This window comes from Lactuca serriola, chromosome 5 (genome assembly GCF_051521515.1).
Source record: "Lactuca serriola cultivar US96UC23 chromosome 5, Lser_US96UC23_V15, whole genome shotgun sequence".
NCBI classification, from domain to species: Eukaryota; Viridiplantae; Streptophyta; class Magnoliopsida; order Asterales; family Asteraceae; genus Lactuca; species Lactuca serriola.
Window position 1 is genome coordinate 104,481,461 of NC_136412.1, and position 15,033 is coordinate 104,496,493.

The window sequence follows — 15,033 nt, forward strand, 5'->3', positions numbered from 1 at the left end:
AGCAGGAGACTATAGCTGATTCAATATGTGAATCAGAGTATATAATGACTATTTCGCTTGATAATGGATCTCTATGTGAGACGTTATAACCATGCACGATAATGACTATTTCGTCTGTCTTGGCATTTTTACAAACGCCGGTTTTGATCAAGATTTTGTCACCCTAGACTGGCCGAGTCTAACTGTAGCGAATAGCTCAGGTGTGGGGGAGTCACCCCTGTATAGATCTATACACAAACTCTCGCCCTCCCTCTAGAAGACTCTGGTTATAACTACAGGCTACGACCGGCACTTATTGGTGCCTACCATATATTTCTCACTAATCCCAATTATTACCACGAGAAGTTGAATAGTATTGATCACAATCCCTTTATTGTTTACATGAGTATGAGTAAATCCCAAACAACACGAATAAGAACAATTGTGGTCCATTAATCATATATGTTAATTTAGGTTATCGAGCACATGAGTAAGTTGGACCTTACTAGCAATGTAGATGGGCCACTAAGGCCCAATAACATGTAAAGCCATTGAGGGTCCATTAAGCATGTAATTGGGTCACCAGAAGCCCAATCAACATGTATTATTATTATTGTTGGGCCCAATAATTATGTTAATGGATCACGAAGGCCCATTAAGCATAATTTACAAATATTAAGCCCAATAAATTTAGTGCTTACCCGTTTTGTATAGTATAAAAATCGGAAGTATTGTTTAAACAAATTGTTCAATCGTAAAGTCCCAAAAATAATTGTTTGGCCAATTCAGTCTCTTTTCTAATAAAAACGACAATTTTAGTCCCTTTTATGAAAAATGACATTTTAGGCCCTTAGATTATTTTTCTTGACATTTTCGGCACTTAATTCAAAAGATTTACAATTGTAGTCCATATTTTCGAAATTTTTACAATTTAAATCCAAGAATCCAAAAACTTTATATTTTTAGTCCTTTCTTGTAATAATTACATTTTAAGCCCCTGAAACTTGTTATTTATGTTTTTAAAACTCATATTTTGATAAATATACAATTTTAGTCCTTAAAATCACAATTTTCGCAATTATGGGCCTAAAAACCAATAAGCCAAAATTTTAGCCCATTAAGCTAAAATTTACATTATTAGTCCTTTAAAAGTCATGATTTTTATAAAAACTCATATTTTAACTAATTTGAACTTTTTAACCTTTATAAAACCGAAAATGGTATCATTTTACCCATCTTTTGCTTATTTTTAAAAAATGGCCCATACACAAGATTTATGTTTTGTTTTGCTCATTTCAAACTTGCATAACACTTTTGTCTTGACATTAAGATGTATAAGATGTCTTAGATCACATATTTTTCCCAATATAGTTAGAAATCTCGAATAGATCACATTTTAGCACATAATCATCACATAAAAACACAAGAAATCACACATATCATACAAATACACATATATCTACACATTTCACTTTTATTCTCCCCCATAAAACATGTAAAACCAAAAATAGAGGGGTATGAACTCACCCTTTGCTTGATGTTTCGATTTTTGAGTAAGAAGTGGAAGGGTTTTTGGTCTTAGCACACTTTTGATGTAGATATTGAGTTTAGGAAGATTTCTAGGAGTATAAACACCAAAAACTTTGTTTAAAAGAATGATCTAACAAGTGAGTGAAGTTATGAAGATTGGATGTGTAAAGACTTACAAAAAGTGATGATTATCTTGTAAAAATCCTCTTGAAACATAAGCAAAACCTTGAGAATTTTTGGAGGAAGAGGATGGATGATCTTAGAGAGAATAAAGAGAATTTTGTGGAGTGTGTGTGTGTGTGGGTTGCATTCGGCCGAGAAGAAGAAGAGAGGGGAGAGAGAGTGAGAAGAAGTGACTAGCATGGATACATGTTGGTCTTTGCATGGTTATATGGTGTGTAAAATGGAGTGGCGCTCCAAAGTCAACCCCCCCTTTAATCTATTCTTTCCCCTATATATATATATATATATATATATATATATATACACACACACACACACATACACATGGGCCAAGATTTTTTGGGCCAAGGAGAAATAGTTGGAGTAGATTGGGCCCATTAACTTAAGTTAGGATATTTGGATCCTAAACATAAATTTTTTTGGCCCATTGGGCTCTTGGAAGCATTCACGACCCAATTAGAGTAAAAGAATGGGTTCTATGATCCACTAAGGTTAATTGGATCAATTATGGCCCAATAAGGCCCATCACGATAAACCATTTCATTTTAGGCCCATTATGGCCTATAATATTAAATTCCATGATAGTGGATCCATTTAGGGTCCATTTAGAAATTTTTAAGCCCAAAATAATCAAATTATAAGCTTATTGGCCCATTGGGCCCAATAAGGGTTTCCTAGTCCAAAGTGGACTTTGACTATAGTCCTTAGGTTTTTCAAAACCCTAATTTGAATTTTTATAATGTTTTGTATAAATTTTGGGCTTTATGATTGGATCTTGGTGGAAGTTCGTTGTTGTTGAATAACATAGTGCATTATCAAGTTTAAAGCGTACAACTGATGTCATTAATATTGTTTACAGAATCACAGAATCTCCTAGCGAAAATGCTAGTTGTGACAATTAGAGGTATCACACTTGAGGTGCTAAAGCTTTCTATGCCAAGAAATACAAACTACATCAAGAGGTATTCATCTAACTTGTGTTTTATTTTGTATATCCTCCATTGTATGCTAGTTAGGATGTATGCTTTGGAAAATTGAAATTGCATGTATAAATAGAGAAAACATAGATCCAAAGCATCTAGGGTTGCATGTGCACCATATGAGTGTTAGAGTGCTTAAAACTCAACAAAAGTCTCACTCTATAACTCAACATACTCAATTTGACCAAAAGTCAAAATTGATCAAATCCAACAATCAATTGTCAAAAGTCAACGTTCAACCCTCCTATGTTGTAAGCACAAATTGCTCTTTGCATGGAGTAGAGCTTTAGATGGATACATGCCTAAACCAAGCTACACCCTATGTAGGGGGAATTATGCACCACGTAACACTTTGATTGCCAAATTTCCGTTAAGCTCTTAATACAGAAAGCTAAGCCTGCAAAATTTCAGATAAGGACCTTTATAATGTCTTAATGGATAGAGTTTCTAACTTTACCGGTTAAGACACTCCAATAAAGCAAAATATAAATCTTATGCACTACGAATACCAACAATGCTTTTACGGCTTGCATGACTTCATGAACAAGCACCAAAGCATAACTTTCCAAGTCCAACACGTCCCAAGAGTATTTCATATAGCTCAAAGGGTGTTGGAGCTCTCTAAACTCCCAGAAGACAAGTTCAAGGGACCAAAAAGTAACAAAATGACCAATAACAAAATCTAAGAAATCAATGAGCAAGTTAGAATCTTTTTACTCAAAATAATCCAGAAATGAAGCCCTGTCATAAAGAGAGACGACGCGCATTTACGACGCTCATTTACGACGCACAATTACGACACGCGTTTACGACACGCAATGCGTATCAAAGAAGGCCCTGTCATAAAGGAAGACGACACGCATTCGCGTGTGGTAATCTTACGACGCGCGTGTTAATGACACACAATTCGTATCAAGAAAGCCCTTGTCAAGAAAGGCCATGTCATAAATGAAGATGACACACATTTTTGCGTCTCATAATTTTATATGTTTAAAAAAATATTATTTATAGATTTACTAATTTTCAATTTAAATTTGTATTTAATGTCTCATAATAAATAAAATATCATATACAAAAATACAATCCATTGCATAAAATTTAATGTCATACAAATAACCGTTCCATGGAAAGATAAAACAAATCAATAAAAGTTGTAATGGAAATTTACAAACTAATTAGATAGAAGAAATATGAAAAACTTGAAATCCCTAAGATTAATAGTTCTAACAGAAGCTTCACGTGAGATACATACAGTTGGACCAGTAAGCAAAGATGTTCCCGAATCCACAATAGCAGCACAAGAACACGTACACGATACCTATTTTCATGATCAACACATTAGTATTCAGAAAGGCTTCAAGCATCATCAATCTATGTTATCATCAATCTATGTTATAAAATATTAAAATTTAATACACATGTAGTCACATACCTTAAGAAAGTGAAAGAGTAATGATCATTGACAGGCATAGGTTCTGATTCCGAATGAGTTGGAGTTGAAGTTTATGTTGAATCTAGTGCTCATTTCTTATCTTCCTAAAACAAGTAATAAGTGTAATGAGCAGAAAAAAATAGGGTCAGGATGAAGCAAAATTCATGAGTGAATTAATATAACTTAAAATATAGAAGAGATTATTGAGTTGAAACTGAGAAGACTGGTGACAACACAAGGCTCATATAAGATTAATGGTGAAGGAGACATAAAGATGAGTGTTAGCATCACCACCCAAGTTGCCCATTCCTCCATCATCCTTTGTTTTCCAGAACGTGTTGCATGCACAACAACACCCAAATCCAATCGCATAAAAAACTTTTATTCGGTTGGATCAGATAAACAAACAAACCGATTGTTGTTGATGTTATTTCCTGTCAGCATATCGTAGAGTACTGAGTGTATGTTCACATGATCCAACATTTGTTGTTGATCTCAACATCGATTCAATAGTAGAATTTCTATAAAAAAATAATATAGAGTTAACAAAATTATAAAAAAAATACTTTTATTGAACTTAAAAGTTTTTTCTTTACCTGATTATGGAAATAATTAGCTGCAAAATATTGGTGCGTAGAACGTATTCCATTCCATGGGTTAATATTATTAACGTTCACCAAAAAGATTAAAAGTAAATTACCAAAAAGATTGTGTTTAACATGAAGTAAAAGGTTAAAAGTAACTTACCTAGTTGCATACGATAAGGAGAATTAATGATTCACCAAAAAGATTGTGTTCACCATGAAGTAATTGACCATCTTTTTGCAGATATGATACCATGTCTGCTATGTCCTGTTATCATAAAATTCAAAATAAAAAATATAAAATATGATAATCACAAATATTATCAGACAGGGGAGTTGAATTAATGAATTACCTTCATGTGGGGTAAAAGATGGGTGTCAGTAGTTTTGGGTTTTGGCCAACCGTATAAAGGTTGTGCAAATATGTAATCTTGCATGTCTAGAACTACTAGTTGCAGGATCTTGTATAAAAAAAAAGTCATGGTAAATAAGTAAATATTTAAAAAAGTATGTCAAATTGGATTTTTTTTAAGAAAAAGTGAAAAGTACACCTTCCATTATCGCCATCTAATGATTATAAAAAACCAAAAATGAGCATATTTTCCCCTTTCTGGCCATACTATTGGGTAGTTGCAGGGTAGTCTCCAGATGTGAATTTTGGTGAGTCTTGCATGGTTGAATTATAGCCACTTTGCCCTTCTAACATAGAAGGTCCAGCTCCTTTGCTACTTGTAGCTGGAACCTGAAAAGATGACATTAAAATTTACTGAAGCATAATCTAATTCAACATTCTTAACTAATAATTTGATTCTGAAACATTTTAATTTAGGTTGAATGTTTTGGATTCGAGTTTGTCATATCCATCTAATATAATGAAGAGGTGTGGATTCAATATAGGAGCAGCCCTTCTGGTCATCCACGAACTACTGCATCTAAATCAATTAAGTACGTGAGAAGAGAACAAGAACCAAAATAAGTCAACAACACATTCAGAAAGGAAAAAGATGTTCTGACTTGATAATAATTACAAGTTATGATTACATATCTCATATGAGCCCCTTCAGATGCATCTTTTGTGAGGGATTTGGTCCCCATATGCGAATGGTTTGGTCATCACTAGATGATGCTAGCATTTGATGTCTCCTAGAATTCGAGGTCACACAGTTTACAGTCATTGAATGACCAGAAAGCACCTCAATTGGATCACAACCACTTCGATTCCAAATATACACCTGATCTCATAATTATAAGAGAATAAAGTTAAGGATAATGAGCTGATGAAAGTTAGGGATAGTTAGGTAAATTCACAAGTATTTATATATACCTGTGAATTTTCGCTGCCGCTGGCAATAAAGGTGCTATTGACCCCACCAAAGCAAGAACGAATGACATATTCATGTTGCCTATGGCCCATATATCTCAAAGGCTTTTCCCATAACCCTTCAACATCCCACACATGAATCTCTTGGCTATTAAGATTAAAAATCAAATAGTTGCTGTCACCAGAAACCGAAAGAGCTGTAATCAGATGTTCTTCAGAGATAACTCTTTCAGCATTTGTAGCCACATTTAGTATCTGAATATCTTTATCTGAAAAAATAGTAATCAGATATTCACCATTTGGAGTAACAACAATATCTAACACCTTTGGCATCTATGTTCTTCTCCATGCTTTAATCTCATTGCCTTCACAATCCCACATGCAGATGCCTTTTTTAGGGTCTGAACTCCGACACACGAGTCTCTTTGAGTCTGGAAACCAAGAACACGAGCTAACAAGGAAGCTGTTATCACCAAATGTGTGCTTACATGTACCTGTTTCCACATCCCAAAGCCTAAGGACTTCTGAGTTCCCACATGTCAACACCATTGTGTCATCGGGGCTCCAGATTACAAAAGAAACCGGGTTTTGATGACTGGATAATCTATGTTTCAAACCTAACTTCCCATCTTCTTCTACTTGTACCAAAACTTTCAAGAATATGATTTGGAAAAAAAATCATGCTTTTTCTGTGGATTGTAACTTTGTAAGAAGTAAACATAACATGTTACATGGACATATAAGTAATAAGTTATGCATATAATAAAAGCACCCACCTCCAAAATGATCATTAAATTTAGATTTCCCTAGATATAAGTCATGAAAGTTTGATTTCCCTCAAGACATATGTATATATATGTCTTACCTGAAATGGCAGCTGGAGACACTGAAGCCACCATAGCAGCAGCTACTATCACTACGGTTTCCCAACAGAAGACGGTTTTAAAGAAAAAGTGCCTCCAGAATCGCAAGTATACATCGCGTATGACTCACTGCAGAATCAATACTACTCTGGAATCCATTTCCGATTCCGATTTTGATTCCATTCCCGTTCATGGATTTAACTTTGTGACTCGATTTTTTACCATGTTTAAGATTCGAACGGTTACTTGCTCGTGAAATCAACGGAAAGTGATGAAGCTCGCATACGAGTGCACAAATCGCAGCGAGAACGTAGGAGTCGAACGCAGCGACAGGTCCTTGTTTGTTTGTTCTTTTCCGAGTCGATGATTCCGATTCCGGTTCCGGTTCCGGACCGGAATAGGAATGCTTCTTTCCGACGTGAATTTGTGCTTCGTGACTAACACAGACGGTTAATACAACAAAAAGTAATCGAGAAGATAGCTCGACCATGGCGCTGGATTCTAGAAACAAAGAATGGACCATCGTGCGAAGCTCGGCGACAGCAAGATTTTTGGAGGCAGAGCCGAAAACAAATTGTGATTTTCTTGTTTGTTGGGATGTTGACTCAGCGGGAAATGTTCTTTGGAGAATTGCTTCGACTATTGCAACGAATATTTTCATGAGACATGCTTCTGATGGGCTTCCGCGAGGGAGATATTCTAGAACATTAAGGAGAGGTATGTAGAGGTTCCATGATAAGATAGTTGGTTGTAGAGGTGTTGCAACGATTATTTCCGGAAGATCGATTATGGAAGATCTTAAAGGAATTAATCTGTATGCAACTTCCTATATTGTGCATATTCTCCATTCAACTTCGGGTCCATGTGCACATAGCATTGAAGCTATCCCTTGGGCTGTGGCTTTAATCGTTGCTTTAGCCACTGGCATTTGTCTCTGAAATTATACAAATAGAAATTTAGTGACTATTTTGGAATGCCATATAAGAATTTGATGAAAAAATATCCATGACAAAATCAAATCAATATAGATTTTGGGTTGACTAAAATCATTATGAAAACATATCCATGACAAATATTGGCAAGGTACCAGTAAGAAACTGCATGAGAGTCGCCACCTGTATCATTCTTTACGAAATGCTGAAAGAGGAACACCATGTTTTATAGAGTCATCTATATAGCATCTTATATCTTCTTGCTGTAACAGTTCATAGGAGTTAATAAACCATGCATGTTTCAATCTCAACCCTGAAAGGACAAGATATGGTAATTAGTTAAACTAAAATGAAAATAAATGACATATACAATTGATCATAAATGTAGCACAACTTACCCATGTGATGCTACAATAGGTAATTTCCCCTCTGCAACCTGCAATAAGGTTTCAAAAGCAAACTCGGTTATGAACAAAAGAAATTTATGACAATTTTAATAGTGAAGATGAAAATATAATGTACCCAGTTCCACCAAAAGTAAAGATTCCCAGTGTTACCATCAACTGGCCCTCTCCATGGTTTGGAGAGAGTAGGATCTTCTGGTGATAGCGTGGACCAACAAAAGTTTTAGTTGCAGCAGCAGCCAATTCAGCAAAGCAATTTCAAATATCTGGTAAAAAACATACAAGTTACTATTGCAACAGGCAGAGGAAGCTTAACTTGCAAAATTTTACAAATAACAGCTGAATATGGATGTAAATAACAATATAACCCATGCATTTGAAAGAATAAGAACAAACCTAACAACCTTGTTGCTGCTGATTTAACATTCTATCAAGGCTTATGAAACCATTGTAAAACTACATAGAAACGGTGGTTCGTCATTAATATATAAAACCCTAAAAATTCTGTCACTTATGATACATGGCATTAAAAATGAAAGCCTAATTAGTTTTGATAAAGTCAGCAATGCATGCTATGATATGCCTCTTAGGAAACCATAAAAGCCCCAATTCCAAGCTAATGGTCTATACCGTAAGCATAGAGCTAACAAAATGGCTTCCTTGATTTTTGGTTTAAAATGCAATAAAATATTCCTCAAAAGTGTTCACAGCTAAAGCATCGGGATTATTGATAAAAAATTATCTGCATACGCAACCAAGATAACCATACACGCATGCAATACACAATCGGGAGGCGTTCGTTTATAAGCTCATGGGTTCGAGATTTGCAAGCACACTGGAGCATCGGGATCATTGAGAAAAAAATATCCGCATAAAAAGCCCCAATTCCAAGCTAATGGTCGATTCAACTTTTCTCTTCTCTTTCTCTCTGCCAAAACATGATCTTGTGTCTGAATCGGATTTTTGGAAATTATTGGAATCTTTGTGGCACCAACAGCTTCATATCCAAGTGAATCATCAATCTGGAGCATCTCGTTTTTAAGTTTTACATCTCCAAAAGATATGGTGAAAGTGTTGGATAAGGGAACAACGAAGTCTCTTGGTGATAGTCGCAGTCTCCTCATGAAACTAGACACCGGAGGTGTCGCTCTCTGTAGGAGAAGAGGGACTCCACCGGCTGGGTGTCGCTGGAAAGCATTAGAAAGGAGGGGATCCACCAGCTGGTTGTCGCTGGAAAGCGTTGGACGGTGAGGCGGGGTTGGATGGAGGTCAAAAGTGGGAGGCGTCGGCACCGAGAGACAAGTCGGAGGTGGGAGAAGTTGTCGACGTCGAGAACTGAGAAGAAGAGAAAGGGTTTTGTCGAAGTGAGAAAGAGAGAAAGGGAAATTGAAGAGAGAACATGTAGTAGAGGAAGGGGGTCGGGGCAGTTTTTTGACAAAAAGCCCTAGCTATTACAAAGAGGAAGGCGGGGCTTTTAAGTTTTTGGGATTTCATTTTTCCCTCGGGATAGAACGCGCGCGTGCTATTAAAATTTCTAAAGCGACAGTCTTAGACGACACACATTTTATTATAGGTGCCCTCAGTGTTTTTTTTAGACACTAATTTCAGGGCACGTGAAAATGCGTGTCAAAAATCCTTTAAATATTAAGAGAGATGACATTATTTTTAGGGCTCTCACAAATACGCGTCCTCAATCAGCGAGTGTCATTGTTTGCGCGTCACTAAAGGATTGTTTTCTAGTAGTGACAGTAAGGATGACATTGTTTCTAACGTCCGGCGAGCCATGGCTAAGAGGAAAGTCATTCTTGTCATGGGGGAGATCTCTATCGATGTCTTTAACATCGAGATGTGAGTTCAATCGAGGCACAATTTTACTCATTTGTTGAACTCAATCTCCTCCATGCTAGAGGAAATTGTTGTGATCCCTGATGACGACACAGAACAGTCCAAAGGGAGTCAAGGGGTGATTAAGTAGCCCATTATTTCTGTCCATCCTATTCCATAGTCTTTTTTGATCTTTCTCCACCTAAAGATCTGGGTGGGGGGGGGGGGGGGGTAGAGTTGCATCAAACCTCGACCAGTGGAGGAGCTCCTGCTGGGGGTGATTTCAGATCTAATGTGGTTGTTCCTTCTTGGATTTGTAGAATGATTCCCACCTATCTGTCCGCACCAATGCTATAGAGTTTGTTCGCCATGCATTTTTACCTGCTTCCGTCACTGATATGGAGGCCATGGGTAGCCCTGTATTGGCACATAACATGTCATATGTCACTGCCCAAGCGATGTTTTATCTGGTCGCTGGTGCCCATCGCATCAAACTTCTTAACGAGATAGAAGTTGCCCATATGGGTTGTGGTGCTCGAGAGGTCGAACTGAAACGCCAAATTGATGAGCTCGAGAAGGATGTTCGTGACTTCGAAAAGAGGTGTGTCCTGCTTGCTTTAGAGAAAACTGCTGCTAAAGAAATTCAATCTGCCTTGGAAGTGAAAGTGGACTCCTTGACCCAGGATAACGAGGGACCGATGATTCAAAATGAGAGTTTGGAGTGGGATGTATGTGTTCGCGATAAGCTCCTCGAGGAGGCTCGAGCTGAGGGATAGGTTGTACATCATGACTGGGACTGGCTCTTATAGATGGGAGTTATAGTGCATCATGGATAAGCTAATTGAGCATCTGGAGTTCAGCAATGCTGTTAGTCAGATCCGACTTGCTGCATTTGTTATTGGTGAGGAGTTCAGCCACAACGAGATGAATGCGGAGTTGGATTCCGGTGCTAATGACTCCAATGCCATTGAATCCCAGTCCAGTCACATTACTACTCTCAATGATACGCTATTTGCTTTCACCATTATGTATCATGCTTCTGTTTGGATTTAGGGCATTTGGATATGGCAGGGATGCAACAGCTTTGTGCTCTAGAAGATGTTGGCAAAACTCATGACGACATGCTAATTGAAAGGGCTGATGGAAGTGGTGGTGACAATGGTAGTGGTGGCGTTGGTACGGTGGTGGGAGGCGATGGTAGTGATGATCCAGTTGATTCTTAAGGTACTTTCATACCGTGTGTTGCCCTTCAGGGTGTGAAGAAATGTATAAAGCTTGTATTACTTGTTATTTGTGTGGCTTGTAGTAATGATGAATGGTAGAGGCCCTCTTGGCCTTGTTTGTAATAAATTTGCAACTTTTGCTAATATGAATGGTGTTTGCTTATGCCCATTGTTGTTGCTTTTTCTTGCGATCTTTTGCATCTTGTGTGCATGTTTTTTTTTTTTTCTGAACCTATTTTATCATTTCTTTTCATTATTTAATCATAGGATTGCAATGTAGTGTTGGGCGATTGCATACGTGAGCACTAAACATTGGTGTAGACCGTTCTGATACATTTGGGTATAAGGTGGCTTGTTCTTAGGCTTATGAATACACTAAGTATTTTAATAAGATGACCATTCGAATATACTGAGTATTTTAATAAAATGACTAGTCTTAGCCTTGTAAATACACCGAGTTTTTCAATAAGACGACTATTCTTAGCCTTGTAAATGTTGGATTAGTGTCTAAGTCCATAACTATTTTGGTATGTACTTGACCCGATGGTGCATGGTCCTTTTGGGTTGCTTTCACCAAAGCAACTTGATAGGATGAATTATGGAGAGAGAAGATTAATTATGATTTATTAATATATTATGAGAATAATATATTAAAGGAGAAATCATATTGTTTAATTAATATTAGTCAAGAATTAATTGATAATTAATTTTGTGGCTAAAAGAGATTAATTAAACTTAAGGGACTGGAACTGTAATTATAAGATAATTGCATTTGGGCTATGGATTACTTTGGAATAATAGGTTGGACGAATTCTATGGGGAAACCCATTAGAAATCGTCCAAGGAATATTCTAAAATGGTACATGGGCTGCTTAGGGCTTAAGAGGTCAAATTAGGGTTTCCTAGTTGAAAACCCTAATAGCCTACATGTATATATAGTACCCTTAAGCCCCAAAAACATGGTTAAGAGTTTCAGTAGGGTTTCTGGATGTTTTGGGTAGACTCCTCTCTCCTTATTCTTCATCCTCTTGCTCTTGGTGTTTGTAAGCCATTAGAGGAGTGGCACTTATGACTCTAAGCTTTCTAAAGTCATTACAAGGAGGACTTGAGATTGTTATTGCCACATAACAATCAAAGGTAATTCTCTAAACCCTAATTTCATTTTATAATATGTTAGATCTAAGATTGTAAGTCTTGGATACATTGCATGTATAATAGAGAAACCTAGATCCAAGCAATAGGGTTTTCATGAGCACATAGGATGTTCTTATGGCCAAAACCCATCAGTGGTATCAGAGCCTTGATTGGTTTCTGTTGTATGTGATGCTATGTTGAATTATTAACAAAAAATCGAATTCTGGCCTTCTGTTCGAACTGACTCGGCGAGTCACTACATGGACTCGGCGAGTCACTACATGGACTCGGCGAGTCTGCCCTACTCAGCGAGTTCGAATGTGTGACTCGGCGAGTCGGAGCATCAGACAGAGGAAATTTCGGATTTTATTGCTTTTTTGCTTAAGGATAATACGATTTTTAATGTTTCTATAAGATTATCCTTGCCAAAACACAAGATAATTACCAATTGATTAGATAATAACTTCCTTATATGATTAAAGATTGATTATTTGTATTAATTGGGTGACTTATCTTGCAAGAAATTGAAATTAGGTCAAATATAGATAATGACAAAATTAATTGTTTAATTTCTATTATTTGTTATTAGATCCTTGTGTTGTGAAAAAATTTCATTTGTGCCCATGTAAGTTTTATGGTTTAAATTTGAACTTAAAGGTTTTGTTTTGAAATTTAAATTGTTGGAACCCTAATGTTTTGAAATGTTTCAAAACTTGCCCTCAAGTTTTGGAATTTAAAAGTTGATTAAAAGTTTAATTTAGAAATGTTAAATTCTAAAACCCTAGTATTGTTTTGAAAATTTAAATCACACCCTTATGGTTTTATTAATTAATTAAAGTGTATAATTATTAAATTTGACCACCTGGTATTTTAAAAGTGTAAAATACACCCTATACTATATATAACATTAACAGTCTAATATAAATGTATGAGTAAAAGTCAGTCTTACCGTTAGTAGGCCTCATTCACGAAGCTGGTCTATAAGGGGTGTTTAAGGAAATTGCCTATAAAATGGCGATTGAATGAGTATCCACTCTTACCCACCACACTCTTGACTAGTGGAGGGTCGTTAATCGAATGGGTAGGATAGGATAGAAACTTTCCATTATAAGTATAATGAAGTACAAAAGTAACTAAATGCTTTTACAAATTCCCAATCTTAGTTACTTTAGGCAAAAGTGAATTGATGCAATTCCATGAAATTACACTTTGTGCCCTTGCGAAGACGTTAATGGAGCGTGTGTGGTTAACTGGCACGCTAAATGGTTCTAAGAAAAGGTAGCAAAAGGTGACTCAGTGGTTGTCATAGTTCGGTGGAGCGTGTGTGGTTAACCGACACATCAAATAGATGACTGTAACATGTGGGGGCACCATGTAAGTCTGCATGGTTATTCACACCCGCTTTGTGATCCTTGGTATCCCAGTCACAAACTAGAGGGGCATATCGAGTTTTAAACATGCCATTGAAAATTTCAATGAATCTCAAAAGATCTAGGAATTTTCAATAGATTTAAAACTTAATTTTCTTTTTCATTTTTCATGGTGGAAATTAGTGAATCGTCATTCACTTACCTTCAAATATTGTGCATCTAGATTACGACATCCCTTTTCGAGGTTGTAGAGTATTGTGTTGGGTCCTAGCCTTAATATCTCATTTGGGTGATTTATTAAGGACTCAATCAATCAACTAACTTGAATTAATTTTTCTCCCGTTTTGTAGATGTCAAAGTATGACAACTATGGTATTCCCAAATCCCATGGAACAAGCTTTTCACATGAAGATGATATTCCACGATTCGATTGAGGAACACGAGATCATGCTTCACTTCCTCCGCCTCCTCCTATTATTCTCCCTAATCCACAAGTTCAAAAGATTGAAAAGTTCAAACTCACTCAAGCTCTTTTGGCAAGTAAACATGAAGAAGGAAAGTCAGTGTGTGCACACATCCTAGAGATGAAGTCACACATTGATAGGTTAAGAATGTTGGGATCTGTTGTCCGTGAAGAGCTGGCTGTTAACTGGGTTCTTCAATCACTTCCTGACTCATATAGTGAGTTCGTAAGAGAGTACTATATGATGAACCACGACGTAACCCTCATTGATCTCACCTACATGCTTATTGCTGCTGAATCAACAATGATTTGGCACACTGGAAAAGCAAAGGTTATTGGTGGATCTGCCTTCCAGACCTCTATGGATATAGGCAACGAAAGGCATGCCATGATCGAAGGGTTTGATCATAAGATAAATGAAAAGTCTGAAGTAGTTCCATGCGCTGTTCCAAAAGAGTCAATTTGCTTTTATTGCCAAGACAAGGGGCATTGGAGACGAAGCTGCCCTATTTACCTAAGAGATCTAAGAGATGGGAGAGTCAAAAAGTATGGCTCTGCTTTAGGTAAAATCCAATAACTAAATCTCTTAAGTTCCTATTCTAGATTCTTGATACATGATGTGATAAGATTACAATTGATGTTTTGTAGGATCAAAGAAAGGAAAGGAAACTTAAGGGAATAAGTAAGCAGAATCTAATCGTGAAGAAATGGATTTCGATCGCATTGCTTGAAGATTGGATTCTTGAGCTACTACTTAGAGTTAGAATAAATTGCTAAGAAGTATGTATTAACATAGTTTTTCAATGAATTG

General features: G+C 36.6%; 2 pseudogenes across 1 annotated transcript; both read right to left on the reverse strand.

Moving 5' to 3' along the window:
* Positions 1-3,767: 3,767 nt before the first annotated feature.
* On the reverse strand, positions 3,768-6,908 carry LOC145049716 (WD repeat-containing protein WDS homolog pseudogene; annotated as a pseudogene). Its single transcript, XR_013683314.1, has 7 exons — positions 6,875-6,908; positions 6,013-6,659; positions 5,240-5,920; positions 5,042-5,149; positions 4,701-4,956; positions 4,105-4,625; positions 3,768-3,990 (listed from the first exon to the last, which is right to left on the reverse strand). The product of XR_013683314.1 is annotated as a WD repeat-containing protein WDS homolog pseudogene (transcript).
* Positions 6,909-6,925: 17 nt separating this feature from the next.
* On the reverse strand, positions 6,926-8,094 carry LOC145049717 (protein GIGANTEA pseudogene; annotated as a pseudogene).
* Positions 8,095-15,033: the final 6,939 nt, after the last annotated feature.